Here is an 18,477-nt window from a genome sequence, read left to right on the forward strand (position 1 = left end):
GCTATTTGAAGGATGGAAAAATATGCTCTGCACCCAGTGCATGGTCTAACAGGGTTGTGCTTATTCTCTTAATGAGTTATGGGTGTGTTTTGACATTAAAGGTTTTGGCATTAAACCAATCAGAGTCTAATCTCCCATTCCCTTTAAGAGTCAGTTGCGTCATACCATGGTGCATTTGCTATTTACATGGCGGACTTTGTAAGTGTAAAAACTGAACGCTTCACTAGCGAGAAAATAGTTCAACAGAGCATCTGCACCATGAGGATAAAGAACGAGCCTCCTCCATTCAGCCTCTTTTCTGTCTCTCTTTACTTTACTTTTACTCTTTACTCCTTTACTTTTGTGGAATAAGGAAACGGTGTTGCACTCACTCCACTGAAGACATCCATTAGCCTACATATTTAATTTTGTCTGTTAAGCGCAAAGATTAGTTTCAAAATTATTTCTCAATTCAGTTCTTACTTCCAGCAGACAAATAAATGTACAATAATAATGAAGTGTGATCAAAAATTAGTTACAGCCAAACACGCGTCCTGTTCTTATGCACCAAATGCTGATGTAGACGTCTCCAAAACCCCACAGGTGGAGAAATCTAAACTTGTTTTTATTAAAGCAAATATAAATATGCAAACAATAAAGAATACTGCTAATAATGATAACATTATGCAAATGCAAATTGTCATGAAAAACCTGAAAAAAAGCCACCTAAGATGAAGGCAAGGAGGCAGTGGTTTTTATATTGATGTAGAAAATAAAATTTTTGTAACATTTTAATCCTTTAACTGTTTTCATATGTAAAGATATTTGGGTATTGCTGTACATCCTGTGTGTATTAAGCAACGTGTGAGCGTTTGGACCGGCATAGGCGCATAACTAATGCACTGCGCTGAACTTTAGACCAGCTTTTAGTTGGTCAATGGTGCAGTCTATTTCAGTTAATAAAAAATAGCAACGCACCAACAATGCACCTTAACACACCTCCTTTATAGACCGGAACATCCATGATTCCACAAATGGGTGCAAATGGATTTGCTATTTAAACAATATGGAAAATGTGAAAATTATGGTTGCGCTGGATCTGAAAATAACAATTCACGTCATACTCGTATTGCACCTTATTGCGGCGGGTGTATGATAGGGCCCTTTATTACGAACATCAAGGTGTCAGCTGGGTGCTATATATCTAGTAATGCAACCTAAAACAAAGATCAATGTACAATAAAATGTACAAGAAATTATTTTCATGGTTGATTATATTCATAAATACTCTTACTCTTCATAGTTTAAAGAGCTGCACTATATCAAAAATGTTTTCATTACACTCAAACAAATATTTTGCTACAGGTTCAAGCTACTTATTTAAAATGAGCTGAAAAAAAACAATTCTTGAGAATTTTTGGGGAGAACTTAATTGTTTTATGTTCAATTCCCTTACATTTGTTAAATTAGCTTTGAGTTGGGACAACATGAACGAATTGTGGATTTTTAAAAGTGTACAGTATGTTAAGACACTTATTGACACACAGACGCCTGCGGAGGTTTATGTTCTGTTTTGGTTTAATTTTATATGTTTCTTTGATTATTCTCCTACATTTCGTCCTGCCTGACATACAGTACACTGTGTGATTTTGAGCTGTCCCGGAAGAACGATGAGCACCGTGAAACAATCGTGAGACTTTCTTTGAGTCTAGCTCCATAAACAGTGGATCCTACATAAATGGACTTTCCCAGAAATCTTCATGATTTCGTTGGTTGTGGCCAAAACAGGCCTAAACAGTCCAACATCATACTATTAGAGAGTTCAAAGATGCCAGTTGTAACAAAGATAACCTATAAAAACAAAATTCCCCTTGATAATGTCAGATATTTAGATGTGTGTCTTCTAGCTCTCAGCAATATATGGTTCACGTCATAATATATCACATACTGATTACCTTTAAATCTTCATAATTACTTTGATCATAGTCTATGATTCTAGAAGTGTCCTTTTACATATTGTACACTACCTGAGAAAAGTCGTTGATCTCAGTTGTAAGAGCAGCAAATAATAACTTGACTTCTAGTTGATCATCTGGAAAAGGGGCAGATAAATCACCTGTTAAAGTGTAAATCATCACAAATACTGCAGAAGACCTATTGGAGCCTGCATGGACCCAAGATTCTCACAGATCTTCAGTCAATTTTGGTGAAGGAAAAATCATGGTTTGGGGTAACATTCAGTATGGCAACATCAACAGCCTGAGGTATCAAGACATCTGTGCTGCTCATTACATTACACAGGAGAGTGCAAATACTTCAGCAGGATAGCGCTCCTTCTCATACTTCAGCCTCCACATCAAAGTTCCTGAAAGCAAAGAAGGTCAAGGTGCTCCAGGACTGGCCAGCCCAGTCACCAGACCTGAACATTATTGAGCATGTCTGGGGTAAGATGGAGGAGGAGGCATTGAAGATGAATCCAAAGAATCTTGATGAACTCTGGGAGTCCTGCAAGAACGCTTTCTTTGCCATTTCAGATGACTTTATTAATAAGTGATTTGAGTCATTGCAGAGATGTATGGATGCAGTCCTCCAAGCTCATGATGGCGTCATACAAAATATCCATTCTGTTTCATGACTTTATCATTATATACTGGACATTATTTCTGTTAAGTGACAAAACTTTTGTCTCAGCAATGTCGTTTTCACTCCTGTTTACAAGCAGCTTTTACTATTTTTATAATTTGTGTGATTATTTTAACCTTATTTTACATTATTCACATTGTTATTGGCGACTATTTTAGTCAACTTCCATAAGCTCAAAGGGACAGTTCACCCAAAAAATAAAATTGACTCATTATTTACTCTCAAGTGGTTCCAAACCTTTATGAGTTTAGCTAAAAATGTAACAATTGACTTTTATAATAGGAAAAACTAATATGGAAGTCAAGGGTTTTTATACACATTTTTTTGTGATTGAAACAAACTCATAAAGATGTGAAACAAGTAAAGAGTGAGTAAATTATAACAGAATCTTTTTTTTTTTTTTGTGGGGGGGGGAGGGGGGGGGGGGTGAGTGAACTATCCCTTTGAGAAACAGAGAATGTCTTTGTGTACTTTCTTATGGTCTTGTACACTGTGCAGTGTCCAAAACCTTTAGTGGTCATGTAAGGTGCTAAAATAGGGTGAGCCCTTACAGAGAGCCACCTGCAGAAGAGCAGACAGAATTAAACCTGTCCCAGTTATTGTCCTTGCCCTCGATACATTTAGGTGCTCTCAAATGGGTTAAAAGAACATTTTTTTGACATAACGTCTGTGCAAGAGGATGCACCCCGTGGAGCTTCAGATATCCTGATGGAGAGGCTCTGAAAGCTCCCTAAATGAATCATAGATCTTTTATCTTCATTAGTAAAGGGTATTTCACCTGCAGATATAGCTTAATGACAATCACAGACACAATTTAAGACCAGACTTATATTTTTAAGACTTTATTTTAGCTGTACTAAATTGTTTTAAAATTGTCTATATTAAAAAGGCTCAATTATTACACTTATCCTTATTTTAGATGTAATAAATTAAGTTTGGGGTGGCATGGTGGCTCTCAGTGGTTAGCACTGTCGCCTCACAGCAAGAAGGTCGCTGGTTCGAGTACCAGCTGGACCTGTTAGCATTTCTGTGTGGAGTTTGCATGTTCTCCCCGTGTTGACGTGGGTTTTCTCTGGGTGCTCTGGTTTCCCTCGCAGTCCAAACACATGCGTTATAGGTGAATTTAATAAACTAAGTTGGACGTAGTGTATGATGTATGATGGTGTGTGTGTTAATGTGTGTATGTACGTTTCCCAGTACTGGTTTGTGGCTGGAAGAGCATTCGTTGCGTAAAACACATGCCGGTATAGTTGGCAGTTCATTGCGTTGTGGCGACCCCTTATAAATAACGGACTAACTTGAAGGAAAATGAATGAATGAACTTAAGTTCGCCCATTAAAAAAGCTCAATCACTCTTAAACTTGTATTTTAAGTGACAAAATTCATTATTTTAATGGTTTGTTGCAGTAAACTTCAGTATATTTTGTGAATCAACTGTCAGAGTCTTAATTTGAATAAGAAATGTTGGACAATATGCATGTATGTGTAGTTTTGATTTCACTCATACAGTAATCTTGTTTTAAGTTTAAGTGTGTTGGTTGGTTGATGTTGAGACAGAATATACAGTGGGGGAAATCAGTATTGAATGCATCACCATTTATCTCAGAAAACATATTTCTAAAGGTGTTGACATCAAATTTTCACCAGATGTTGGTAACAACCAAAGAAATATGTATATGAAAATAAAACAAATCTAATTAGTTTACAAATGAAGTTATGCATAATAAAATAAAATGACATAGGGAAAAGTATTGAACACATGAAAAAAGGAAGGTGTAGAAAGGCAGTGAAAGCCCAGACAGCAGCTGAAATCTCTTAGTAGTACTTCAGAAACCCTCTACCCTTCATCGTTGTAAATTAATATTAGCTGCTTCAGTCCAACATCTACATTTATACATCTAGGTCCTTTGGAAATATTATTCCCAGGAAAATATATGACGTGTTGAATACTTTTCCCCCCAGGGTATTTAATAGCTATGAAAAAAGGAAAAGAAATTGAGCGTACATAGTTTTACGTTAGGAAATGCAGTAAAACTATGAATTTACAAACAGTCTACAAGTACCGGAGAACAGATGTAACACATTCATGTAAAAGTAATATTCAAGTCACTTATTTTTGCCTTATTCGTTTTGAGTCGTGACATAAAGCATGAGTCTTCAAACACGTGATTTATTTACAACACATTTATAAACATAATAGTTTAACTAACTACTTTTTTATCTTCTCCATGGTGGCAGTCAGTGCATAATATTTTACTAGTCATTCTGCAAGACAGTTGTATTCAGACAAAGTCGCTTTAGGTATTTTACAGTCTTTGATTCAGATTAAAGGGATTCAGATTAAAGACTTAACTAGGTTATGTTAGCTAGGAAAGTTGAAATAATTAGTTAAGTTATTGTGTAACTGATTTGTTGTTTAGACAATCAAAAATATACAGTAAATATTTCTTAAGAAGGCTAATAATATTGACCTTAAAATAGTTTTTTTTAAGTTAAAAACTGGTTTTATTCAAGAAATAAACTATAAGAAATAAGAATTATTATGACTCTAGAAGAATTATTTTTTATTTTACAGGAAATACTGCAAAATTTCCTTGGTTTGTTAAAGATCACTTGGAAAATATTATTTTAGATTAACGGTAGGGCAAAAAAAAAGTTTACAGGTGCAAAATTGGGCCTTGATGTACTTGAATGTTAGAAATGTGTTACCCTATCACAATACAACGTTACTTGTCAGATACATTAACAAGGAAGATTATTTTGAGTTTTTGTTATTTAATTATCTTGTTTATGAAGACTGCAGAGTGCTGCATGAAAAAAATGACTTCAAATAATTAAGTAGTTTGTGATGAACAGTTGAAGTCAGAATTATTAGCCCCCCTTTGATTTTTGTTTTCTTTTTTTAAATATTTCCTAAATGATGTTTAACAGAGCAAGGAAATTTTCACAGTATGTCTGATAATATTTTTTCTGCTGGAGAAAGTCTTATTTGTTTTATTTCGGCTAGAATAAAAGCAGTTTTAAATTTATTAAAAACTATTTTAAAGTCAAATTTATTAGCCCCTTTAAGCTATATATTTTTTCGATAGTCTACAGAACAAACCAACGTTATACATAAACTTGCCTAATTACCCTAACCCGCCTAATTAACCTAGTTAAGCCTTTAAATGTCACTTTAAGCTGTATTGAAATCTCTATAAAAATATTTAGTAAAATATTAGTTGAAGTCAGAATTATTAGCTCCCCTTTGAATTTTTTTTTTTTTTAAATAATGTTTAACAGAGCAAGGAAATTTTCACAGTATGTCTGATAATATTTTTTCTTCTGGAGAAAGTCTTATTTGTTATATTTTTGCTAGAATAAAAGTAATTTTTAATTTTTTTAAACCATTTTAAGGTCAAAATTATTAGCCCCTTTAAGTAATTCTTTTTTTCGACTGTCTACAGAACAAACAATCGTTATACAATAACTTGCCTAAACTGCCTAGTTAACCTAATTAACGTAGTTAAGCCTTTAAGTGTCACTCTAAGCTGAATAGAAATGTCTTGAAAAATATCTAGTAAAATATTATTTACTGTCATCATGGCAAAGATAAAATAAATCAGTGATTAGAAATGAGTTATTAAAACTATTATAATTAGAAATATGTTGAAAAAATCTTCTCTCCGTTAAACAGAAACTGGGGAAAAATAAGCAGGGGGGGGGCTAATAATTCAGAGGGGCTAATAATTCTGACTTCAATTGTATGTTAAAGTGCTGCCCCGAAAAGTACAAGTGGCCCCTGGCCTGCCAGTTACTCTGGTCTAGAACCACTACTGCTGTATAGGCCTAGAGAAAACATCAATAGTTTTCAGCAAAAAATTATACTCTCCTCCTACAAAGTACCATGGGAGAATGATCAAAACTGTTTTAATAATGCTGCTAATGGTCTAATCTGAATTAATGAATTATGCTAAGCTAAGTTTCCCAGAGATGGGTTGCGGCTGGAAGGGCACTGCGTAAAAACGTGCTGGATAAGTTGGCGGTTAATTCTGCTGTGGCGACCCCGGATTAATAAAGGGACTAAGCCGAAAAGAAAATGAATGAATGAATGCTAAGCTAAGTTAAATATGCTCCCGCCAGACCCGGAGAATGGCTGAGTGAATTGAAAAATGGTTTACGGTTTAACTCTACCTTGTAAAAAAATCCTTAAATTATAGCAATGATTGTTTATATTATCCTACAAAAACCTCGTAATAAACTGCCAGTACATTTTCTGTTCTTTTACAGACTTATTTCTTGATATATTATTTCTTATCCATATTATTTTAAACTACTAGAATGTCAATAAAAGCTAAATAATTTATTCTCTCCTCCTACATGTGATTACAAAAAAACAGGAGTTTTCATTGACTTGAAGAATATCAAAGTACCCGGTGCTTCTCTCTATTGGACCATTCCCCAGCTAGCTAATGGCCAAAACAGCAAGAACGAGACGACGCTAACATTGGTATGTCATCATGCTCAATTTACTGTACTCGGTGGATATAATTCAACCTCGGTAGATTTATTAGCAAAGAAAAACACATGACGCGAATAGACTCTACTGGGATTTAACATTTTGTTAGACACGGAGATATGTTGATTAGAGAATGTTTAAGGAATTACGAGCAGACAATGTTGAGGTGGCTGGATGCGTGTGGAAATCAGATTACGTCAGGCAGCATGCAGACAAAGCAGTGCATTTTTGTTGTCTGATTCATTCATTCATTTAGCTTAGTCCCTTTTTTCATCAGGGGTCGTCACAGCGGAATGAACCGCCAACTTATCCAGCATATGTTTTACACAGTGGATGCCCTTCCAGCCACAACCCAGCACTGGAAAACACCCAAACATACTCATTCACACACATACACCAGGCCAATTTAATTTATTCAATTCACCTTTAGCGCATGCTTTTAAGCTGTGGGCGGAAATCGGAGCACCCGGAGGAAACCCACGTCAACACAGGGAGAACATGCAAACAGAAATGCCAACTGGCCAAGCCAGGGCTTGAACCAGCAACTTTCTTGCTGTGAGATGACAGTGTTAACCACAGAGCCACCATGCTGCCCTCATCTGCTTTACGTAAAATGGTATTAGAACTTTTATTTCGGCACTCCATTAAAAGGGTTGTCCACCCAAAACTTTACAGTTGATTTACTCAAGTCATTCGAGATGTACAGTAGGCTTCTGTTTCTTCAGTATAAAAATAACCCTTACATGTATGGTCTTAATTAATTAAACATATTATTCAGTTAATATACACTCACCAGTCACTTTATTAGGTACACCTATCCAACTGCATGTTAACACAAATTTCTAATCAGCCAATCACATGGCAGCATCTCGGCATGTAGACATGATCAAGACGATCTGCTGCAGTTCAAACCGAGCATCAGAATGGGGAAGAAAGGTGATTTAAGTCACTTTGAACGTGGCATGATTGTTGGTGCCAGACGGGCTGGTCTTAGTATTTCAGAAACTGCTGATCTACTGGGATTTTCACACACAACCATCTCTAGGGTTTACAGAGAATGATCCGAAAAAAAGAAAATATCCAGTGAGCTGCAGTTTTGCGAGCGCAAATGCCTTGTTGATGTCAGAGGAGAATGGCCAGACTGTTTCCAGCTGATGGAAAGGCAACAGTTACTCAAATAACCACTCATTACAACTGAGGTCTGCAGAAGAGCATCTCTGAACGCACAACACGTCCAACCTTGAGGCGGATGGGCTACAGCAGCAGAAGACCACACCGAGTGCCACTCCTGTCAGCTAAGAACAGGAAACTGAGGCTACAATTCACACAGGCTCACCAAAACTGGACAATAGAAGATTGGAGAAACATTGCCTGGTCTGATGAGTCTCGATTTCTGCTGTGTCATTCACATGGTAGGCTAAGAATTTGGCATCAACAACATGAAAGCATGGATCCATCCTGCCTTGTATCAACAGTTCAGGCTGGTGGTGGTGTATTGGTGTGGGGGATATATTCTTGGCACACTTTGGGCCCATTAGTACCAATTGAGCATTGTGTCAACGCCACAGCCTACCTGAGTATTGTTGCTGACCATGTCCATTCCTTTATGACCACAGTGTACCCATCTTCTAATGGCTACATCCAGCAGGATAACACACCATGTCATAAAGCGTTGAATCATCACAGACTGGTTTCTTGAACATGACAATGAGTTCACTGTACTCAAATGGCTTCCACAGTTACTAGATCGTAATCCAATAGAGCACCTTTGGGATGTGATAGAATGGGAGATTCGCATAATGGATGTGCAGTCGACAAATCTGCATCCTATCATCTCAGTATGGACCAAAATCTCTGAGGAATATTTTCAGTACCTTGTTGAATCTATGCCACAAAGGATTAAGGCAGTTCTGAAGGTAAAAGGGGGTCCAACCTGGTACTAGTGAGGTGTACCTAATAAATTGGCCGGTGAGCATTTATAGCTTTTGAGGATCTTTTGGTCTACTTCACTTTGTCAGGCAGGTCCTATTTATGTAATATTTTTGATTGTGAAAAGGTGTTGCAGTAATCAGGTGTGGTTGAAAAAATTGAACTCAGGTGTATAAGTTATTTTAATTACTGAAGGAGGGTTGGGCAAACACTTTTTCACACAGGGCAATGTAGTTGTGTTATTTTACTTTCCCGTAATAATAAAGCCTTCATTTCAAAACTGCATGATGTGTTTACTTGTGTTATCTTTTACTTGTGTAATATTTTAATTTGTTTGTTGATCTGAAACAGGAGTTTGTATATTCTCCCCTTGTTGGCGTGGGTTTCCTCGGGGTGCTACAGTTTACCCCCACTGTCCAAAGACATGCACTATGGGTGAATTGGGCAAACAAAACTGACCATAGTGTGTAAACACGAGTGTGTATGGGTGTTTCCCAGTACTGGACTGCGGCTGGAGGGGCATCCACTGAGTAAAACATATGCTGGAATAGTTGGCGGTTCATTCCACTGTGGTGACCTCTAAAATAAAGGAAAATGAATGAATAATAAATCTAGTCAGTTGGTGAAAAACACTGTTTGTATCTTCATCAGTGCTTGTTTATCTCATATTTGGTGATTGGCATGTTCATTTTTGGCCCTGGAGAACAATGTCTACAATCTCTCGAAACATCCCCCCCACCCCAAAATTACTCCTTTTACTAATATGATTTGTACAGTACGTTCCACATTCTGCCTTCTGTTCAGTTTTTTCCAGCCATTGCTATGACTGCACCTTGGCATCGCTCTGCTTTTTGTCTGAAAAACTGCGCTCACCCCTGTGATTGTGGTATGAATTAACATTTCATTTGGCCTCGGTTGTGGGGGCAATTCTTCAAAGGATTTATATTAGCAGATTGGCAAAGGTCTAATATCGCCGGGACGTCAATTACTCACTGAACTAGACAATTTCATGTGCGGTAAATGTACCCAGATGAGACTTCCTGAGCAGCAGAAAGTAATGTACTTTAACTATATGGTAAAAGGGCTTGAAGAATCACTTAATACATCGAAGTACAGTATTTCTTTAACATGACTGGTACCACGACTTCATGTGCCAGCACCAATTTAATAGTGATTTTTATGTCGAAGCCAGTGACAAGGTAATCCTTACGTCTGGCTTGCACCAGAAGGAAATGTGATCTGTCTTGGCGCAGTGCTTATTTAGATAAGACATGTGGACCTGGTTAAAGAGTCTGAGACAGAGAAACACTGCAGCAATGCTCTTCTCTATAGACTGTCAATGATAGTTGACTCTATTGAAAACCATTGTATATACAGTGACCTTTCAGATCCACCACTGGTGTCTTTGTACAGCACAGGTCAAAACTGCAGACTTTTAAAGACTTTTTAAAGACTATTAAGATTAAAGTTCATTCATTCATATTTGATCAGCTTAGTCCTCTATTTATCAGGGGTTTCCAAAGTGGAATGAACCACAACTATTCCAGCATATATTTTACACAGCAGATGCCCCTCCAGCCACTACCCAGCACTGCGAAACACCTATACACTCTCACATTCTCTTTTGTAAGCATTAATAAAACAGTTAGTTTTAGGGTTGCAGTCGATGTACATGTTAAATACAACAGGTTACTGTAAAGGGTAGGTTAAGGTTACAGCAGGTTACTGTAAAGGGTAGGTTATGGAACAGGTTACTAGGTTAGGATTGCGGAAGCTGTAAGTATTAATGAAACACAACAAGTTACTGTAAGGGCAGGTTAGGGTTACAGCAGGTTACTGTAAGGGTTAGTTTTAGGGTTGCAGTTGATGTACATGTTAAATACAACAGGTTACTGTAAAGGGTAGGTTATGGTTGCGGACGTTGTAAACATTAATGGAATCCAACAGGTTACTGTAAGGGGTAGGTTACAACAAGTTACTGTAAGTTAATGAAACAGAACAGGTTACTAGGTTAGGATTGCGGAAGCTGTAAGTATTAATGGAACACAACAAGTTACTGTAAGGGTAGGTTAGAGTTACAGCAGGTTACTGTAAAGTGTAGGTTAGGGTTGCGGTAGGTGTAGACATTAATAAAACACAATAGGTTACTGTAAAGTGTAGGTTAAGGTTGCGTTAGGTGTAGAATTTAATGAAACAACATGTTACTGTAAAGGGTTTTTTAGGGTTACAGCAGGTTACTGTAAGGGGTAGGGTAGGGTTGCGGTAGGTGTAGACATTAATAAAAACACAACAGGTTACTGTGAGCGGTAGCTTAGGGTTGTGGTAGGTTTAGGTTAGGGTTACAGCAGGTTACTGTAAAGGGTAGGTTAAGGTTGTGGTAGGTGTAGACATTAATGAAACACAGCAGGTTACTGTAAAGGATAGGTTAGGGTTACAGCAGTATACTGTAAAGGGTAGGTTCAGGTTACAGCAGGTTACTGTAAAGGATAGGTTATGGTTGCAGTAGGTGTAGACATTAATTAAACACAACAGGTTAGTGTAAAGGGTAGGTTAGGGTTACAGCAGTATACTCTAAAGGGTAGGTTAGGCTTGCGGTAGGTGGAGACTTTAATAAAACACAACAGGTTACTGTAAAGGGTAGGTTAGGGTTACAGCAGATTACTGTAGAGTAGGTTAGGGTTGCGGTTGGTGGAGTCATTAATGAAACACAACAGGTTACTGTTAGGTTGTAGATTAGGGTTGCTGTAGGTTTAGACTTTAATAAAGCACAACAGATTACTGTAAAGGGTAGATTAGGGTTGTGGTAGGTGTAGACTTTGATAAAACCCAACAGGTTACTTTAAAGGGTAGGCTAGGGTTGTGGTAGGTGTAAACATTAATAAAACACAACAGGTAAGGGGGTAGGTTAGGGTTGCTGTAGTTGTAGTCGTTAATGAAACAACAGGTTATTGTAAGGGGTAGGTTAGGGTTGTGGTAGGTTTAGACTTTAATAAAACGCAACAGGTTGCTGTAAAGGGTAGGTTAGGTTTACAGTAGGTTACTGTAAAGTGTATGTTAAGGTTGCGGTAGATGTAGAAGTTAATGAAACAAAATAGGTTACTGTAAAGGGTAAGTTAGGGTTACAGCAGGTTACTGTAAAGGGTAGGTTAGGTTTGCAGTAGGTGTAGACATTAATGAAACACAACAGGTTACTGTAAGTGGGGTAGGTTAGGGTTGCTGTAGGTTTAGACTAATAAAACACAACAGGTTACTGTAAAGGGTAAGTTAGGGTTACAGCAGTACACTGTTAAGGGTAGTTTAGGCTTGCGGTAGGTGGAGAATTTAATAAAACACAACAGGTTACTGTGAGGGGTAGGTTAGGGTTGCTGTAGGTTTAGACTTTAATTAAACACAACAGGTTACTGTAAAGGGTAGGTTATGGTTACAGCAGGTTACTGTAAAGGGTAGGTTAGGGTTACAGCAGATTGCTGTAAAGGGTAGGTTAAGGTTGCGGTAGGTGTAGACATTAATGAAACACAAAAGGTTACTGTAAGGGATAGATTTAGGGTTGCGGTAAATGTAGATGTTAATAAAAGAATGGGTTGGATACCATGTCATGTACAAGACAATAAATAAGTCAATCAAAAACACCACAAGGGTTGTACAGCCTATTTGAAGCTCAAGTTTCACCTATTTGGAGATGGCTCCAACCTCCTTTTAGAATTTTTTTATGTAAATACACTATTTATACTGTAGACTACGGCATAAGTATGCGATTTAGGACGCATCTAAAGACTTGGTTGCTAAAGTAATGTCTAGCCAATTAAATCAAGAGCCAAACACAATCACCCTGGAACAGTTATTAGCCAATAGCTTCAGTTGAACTGACAAGAAAAACGAACCAATCAAAGATAATTAGTCGCAATTAATAAAAGAACTGCTAGATCTAATGGAACTAATGTAGATCTAATTTTTTTCTTGTCACTTTCAATGTTTTTTATTCCATCTACGCTTACAAACTCAGGCCTGAAACAGTAACTGCGCACACATTTGGTGGGATGGTGCCATGTACCGCAGTCGTCATATTTTTTTCCACTACATGCAATGCTGTATCTGTGACCAAAGTCCAGGAATCAAAACAACAGATCAAGAGGCCGCTGAGTGTGTAAACCGAATGACTGCGAAGGGCTTGTGGTACATGTGATCCATTCACTGACACTGTTTCTATTCACATCACTCCACAAGAATATAAAAGCCATTCTGTCGCTTACAGACGCACTGTACCTCTTTCTCTAGGCTATGCTCATTTTATTGTGTGTTTCAGAGAATTTGCGGCTGTGGTGTTTGTGGTTTCAGATTTGCTCTAATTGGTACTATATTGCAGTAATATCTCAAGTTGCCCAAAGCTCTTTGGTAGGGGCCTGTGAAGAAACTGCAGCTGTTTTTGCAATGAATTTTACAACTTCATAAGCATATATTCTCATCGAAAGGTCACGTTACACAACATTATGTTAACAGATACACATTTTGGGACCAGCGTAATAAAAAATACAGTAACATTTTACAATAAGGTTGTATTTATTCATGTTTGTTGTAGTACAAAAATACATTTACATTATTTATTCATCTTTGTTATGGTCACACTTTAGGGATGTGGTCATGGATGAAAGTGTATTTTATAATAGTATCTCTGGGGTCCCCAATACGATGTGGGCCCTTTGAATCATCCTAACTTCCACCACCTTAGCAGTGCCCCTGGTGTTTGTTAATAATTAGTAAGCTAAAAGTTGAGTTTCCCTGCTGAAAAAAACAGCTTAAACCAGCCTAGGCTTGTTAGCTGGTTTTAGCTGGTCAACCAGCCTGGTTTTAGAGGGGTTTTGGCCATTCCAGACTGATTTCCATCCATTTCCAGTCTGGTCTTAGCTGGTCAGGCTGGGAAATGACTAGCTTGACCAGCCTAGCCAGGCTGGGTGCCTGACCAAAACCAGCTATGTCCAGCTTAAACCAGGCTGCTAAAGCTGGTTTAGCTGGTCATTTTCCAGCCTGACCAGCTGAGACCAGATTGGAAATGGATAAAAAAACAGTCTGGTCGACTAGCTTAAACCAGTCAACCAGCTTAGGGGGCCGATCATAACGAACCCGCTTTTACGTTTCAAAAAAGCGAGACGCACCTCACAGTGTGCTTTTTATGTCACTCGGCATCGACTGAATCAGCTGTGTACTGTAGTAGAGTGTTGCTGTTGGTATTGGTTAATTTTAATATTTAATAATATTGTGATGATCAAGATTTGTGAAGTCATACAACTCTGGATAACTCAAAACAGCAACCACAAGTCTCTCCTCCATCTTCAAAAGTCTACGTCAGTGTCTTGACAACAAAAACACTGCTATCACCTCAACGAAAACCTCACATCTGCTTTCATTTGATTGGACAATGAAACAGACTTGACTGACGTAACGTGCTTTTTCTGCTCATGCCCCATTCACAAGGGCGTCAGCGTCAATGCTTTCCATTCACTTTGAATGGGTGACATCAAGCGTTGATGAACTGAATTGTGGGTCCGTCAGCGCTGCTTCAGCAGTGTTCATCACTGCAGAGGTTTGGGATTTCTCAACTTTTCAAGCACCAACAAAAGCGTCAGCCAATCAGATCATGCAAATACCCCAGCTCAGACAGTAGTCAATTTCAAACTAAATTCATTGATTGACGGTGCTATGACAATCACGTCAGCCCCAACTTCGGTCAATCATTGACGCTGAAGCCCCATGTGAATGAACGATCAGAGTTTACTTTCTTCAACTGTGAGAGCACAGTGCGCAAGGGGAAAACCGCGACGCCGTAAATCATTCAAAAAAGGAGCCTCTCAATGCAAAAAGCATGTTCGGTGTGATCGGCCCCTTAGGCTGGTTTAGGGGCCGATCACACCGAATGCGCATTTACAGATAACATTGTGATATTCAAGATTTGTGAAGTCATACAGCACCGGATATCTCAAAACAGCAACCAATAGTCTTTCCTCCATCTTCAAAAGTCTCCGTAGTCGTCCTGACCACACAAACACTGCAGGCACCTCAACGAAAACCCTGCCTCTGCCTTCCTTTGATTGGAGAATCAAAGAGACGCGACTGTTGTAATGCGCTTTTTCCCGCTCAGAGTTGACTTTTTTCAACTGCGAGCGCATGGCGCACAGGGGCAAAAACGTAAGGCGCAGCAGGCAGTTAAAGCATGCAGGGTAAAATGCTTGTGCCTGTTAGTAAACCATTCAAAAAAGGTGTGATCGGCCCGTAAAGTGTTTTTTTTTTAGCATGGTTAGGTATTGAGAAGGATTAGAAATGTAAAATAAGATCATACTTTACAAGACCTAATAAACAATTATTATCTTAATAATAGGCAATAATAAACCAGTCGTAAATGGTGTGAATTGTTGCTTAAACTAAAGTGTAACTATGTTAATTAATGAAAATAAAGTTGTACATTGTTAGCTCATGCTAACTCCCTGGGCATTGGCTAATTTTAACAAGCATACACTTTACAGTAATAATTTATCAGTAAAGGTTGAACTATGATTAATAAATGCTGTACAAGTACTGTTCGTTGTTACTTCATGTTAGTTAATACATAAACTATTGAAACCTTATTGTAAAGTGTGACCGAAAAATACATAGTGTTAGCATTTCAGCTAGTTTAGCTAACACATTTCAAAGTAAAAAATAAGGCCTGAAACATCTTTACAAATAAGCTCTGAGTGTAAGCATACTTCTTCTTTCATGCGAAAAAGATCGGGAAAGCAAGTGGGAATTAACCTGCGTCTTTTATGTGGAAAGTTTTTCACATTTGCAGTGTGGTGCAACTTTAGCGAACAGTTCGACCTTAACGTGTTCCCTTCTTTTTTTTCCTGTGTGTTTTGCTAGGTTGAAAAAGGGGCTGTGTGTAGCTAATATCAACAAATGTGGTAGCGAGTGCATCTCTGAGGGGAAGGAATTTATGGCGTGTGTTGCTGTGTTATATGGAGAGGAATGTGCTGTCTGCTTTAAGGTGTCATATGGGGATGCTCTTGGTGATTACAGAAGCTTGAACTAAAACACCCCTGCGTGTGAACATCTGTGCTCAGGTCTAAGCGGGAGCAGCGCTTTCTCCGCAGCCATAATTATATGTACTTTAAAACATATATTTTTGTCATGTAAATGTTTTTTAGTCTGAGTTCAATTTGAGGTGTCGCTGAAGGCTAATGTGTTATTTGTAAATCTTGCTGTGTTTGTGTGTGTGTAAACATGAAAGAATTATTACAACTAGTTTAATGATACAGACTAATATAAATAATACTGTATAATTGATATATTATATTATAAACTACACTGTTAAAAAATCCTGGTTGCCTTAAATTTTTAGGCTGAATAAAATTACCCTTATGAGTCCATTGAACTTATATTGTGTTAAACTGACTTAAAACTGCTTGCATAACTTATAAAATTAAGTTAGAACATGATTAACTTGATTGATCACATTCAAAATAAAAGTTTGCTTTGACAATATATGTGTGTATAATGCATATTTATATTTATATAATGCATATTAACAGAGCAAGGAAATTTTCACAGTATGTCTGATAATATTTTTTCTTCTGGAGAAAGTCTTATTTGTTTTATTTCGGCTAGAATAAAAGCAGTTTATAAAATTATTAGCCCCTTTAAGCTATATTTGTTATCGATAGTCTACAGAACAAACCATCTTTATACAATAACATGCCTAATTACCCTAACCTGCCTAGTTAACCTAATTAACCTAGTTAAGCCTTTAAATGTCACTTTAAGCTGTGTAAAAGTGTCTTGAAAAATATCTAGTCAAATATTATTTATCATGTTTATCATGTTATCATGTAAAATATCTGTCATCACGGCAAAGATTAAATAAATCAGTTATTAGAAATGAGTTATTAAAACTATTATGATTAGAAATGTGCTGAAAAAATCTTCTCTCCGTTAAACAGAAATTGGGGGGAAAAATAAAAAGGGGGGCTAATAATTCTGACTTTAACTGTATATATATATATATATATATATATATATATATATATATATATATATATATATATATATATATATATATATATGTATGTATATATGTATATATGTATATATGTATATATGTGTGTGTGATTATACAGTTCTGTCTTGAATATGATTGGCTGATAGCCGTGCAATATTCTACAATATCAGCACTCGTACAGCCTCTTCACCCTTGGGTATTACTCCGCCCACATAGAGTGACAGCAGATTCTCACTACAGTTTGACAAATATTGCAGCTGTTGGACAACATAATGTACTATTGAGTCTTTTTTTAGGTGAGAATGTAGTTGTTTAGATTGCAGTTTATTTAAAAGGATAGTGCCTATTTTAAATATTTATAATTTTGGAGATTCAGCGTGTCAGCATCCATCAGCCTGTAATATTGAGCAGAGCAAAGACGGTTGACTGCATAATAAGCCCTTAGAGGAGTAAAACTCAGCATAATTTCAAACTACAGCTGATCAAATCATTATAAAACAGGTAAGTGAGATTCTAAGTCAATCTCTTTCTTTTGTATGTTGTAGTGCTGTATTTACACCATAGTAATCTGGTAGTGTTTGCTTTGCTTTGTTTTTTTCAGGGTTAATTATTGTGATCTCCCAATTGCAACAGAGAAATACTGGGAAATATCTGTAGACTGATGGCATTTCATGCCGTTCAACCTTATAATCCTAAAATGTGAGCAAAATCATCTGTTTTGTCGTCATTTTAGACATTACGCTAGAGAATCCTTTAAACACTAGCTCTAAAGACTAACTCTAAACTCTGACGTTGGTGAATTAGCAATGATTTCTGCTGTTCTGACGTCAGCTCCAGATTGAATGGTGGATGAAAGTAGCTCCTCGTCCAAAAGGGTTTTTAGACTCTCAGTGTTTGATTTTCTATTTTAAATACACGATTATGCCATCGAACTGTTGTATAAACGCAATATCACACAAGTAGCAGTGCGATATGGCTGTATATCGTCACTGGTGGGACACTAAAGCACTCAGCCTTTGGTCTCGAGCCAACGCACACCTCCCACCACTGCCGATATACAGCCATATCACACTACTCCTGTGATATCGGCACAACGCTCATATATATATATATATATATATATATATATATATATATATATATACACACACACACACACACACACATTATCTTAAATATATGCATGAGTGTATTTACGCAATTAATTTTTGCCCAAAACTATTTTGTTTGTTTGTTTGTTAGTTTGACTTTTAAATGAATAACATAAAACTCCTGTTAATATTTCCTTAATAGAAAAAGTAAGGCAAATTAAGTGGAATAATGATAACGATAGCTATAGCAACCGAGCTGCATTTACCATTCAATTTTCATGATTAGGTATTTTAAAATGTTTATTAATAAC

Source organism: Danio aesculapii, chromosome 2, assembly GCF_903798145.1.
Source record: "Danio aesculapii chromosome 2, fDanAes4.1, whole genome shotgun sequence".
NCBI lineage: Eukaryota > Metazoa > Chordata > Actinopteri > Cypriniformes > Danionidae > Danio > Danio aesculapii.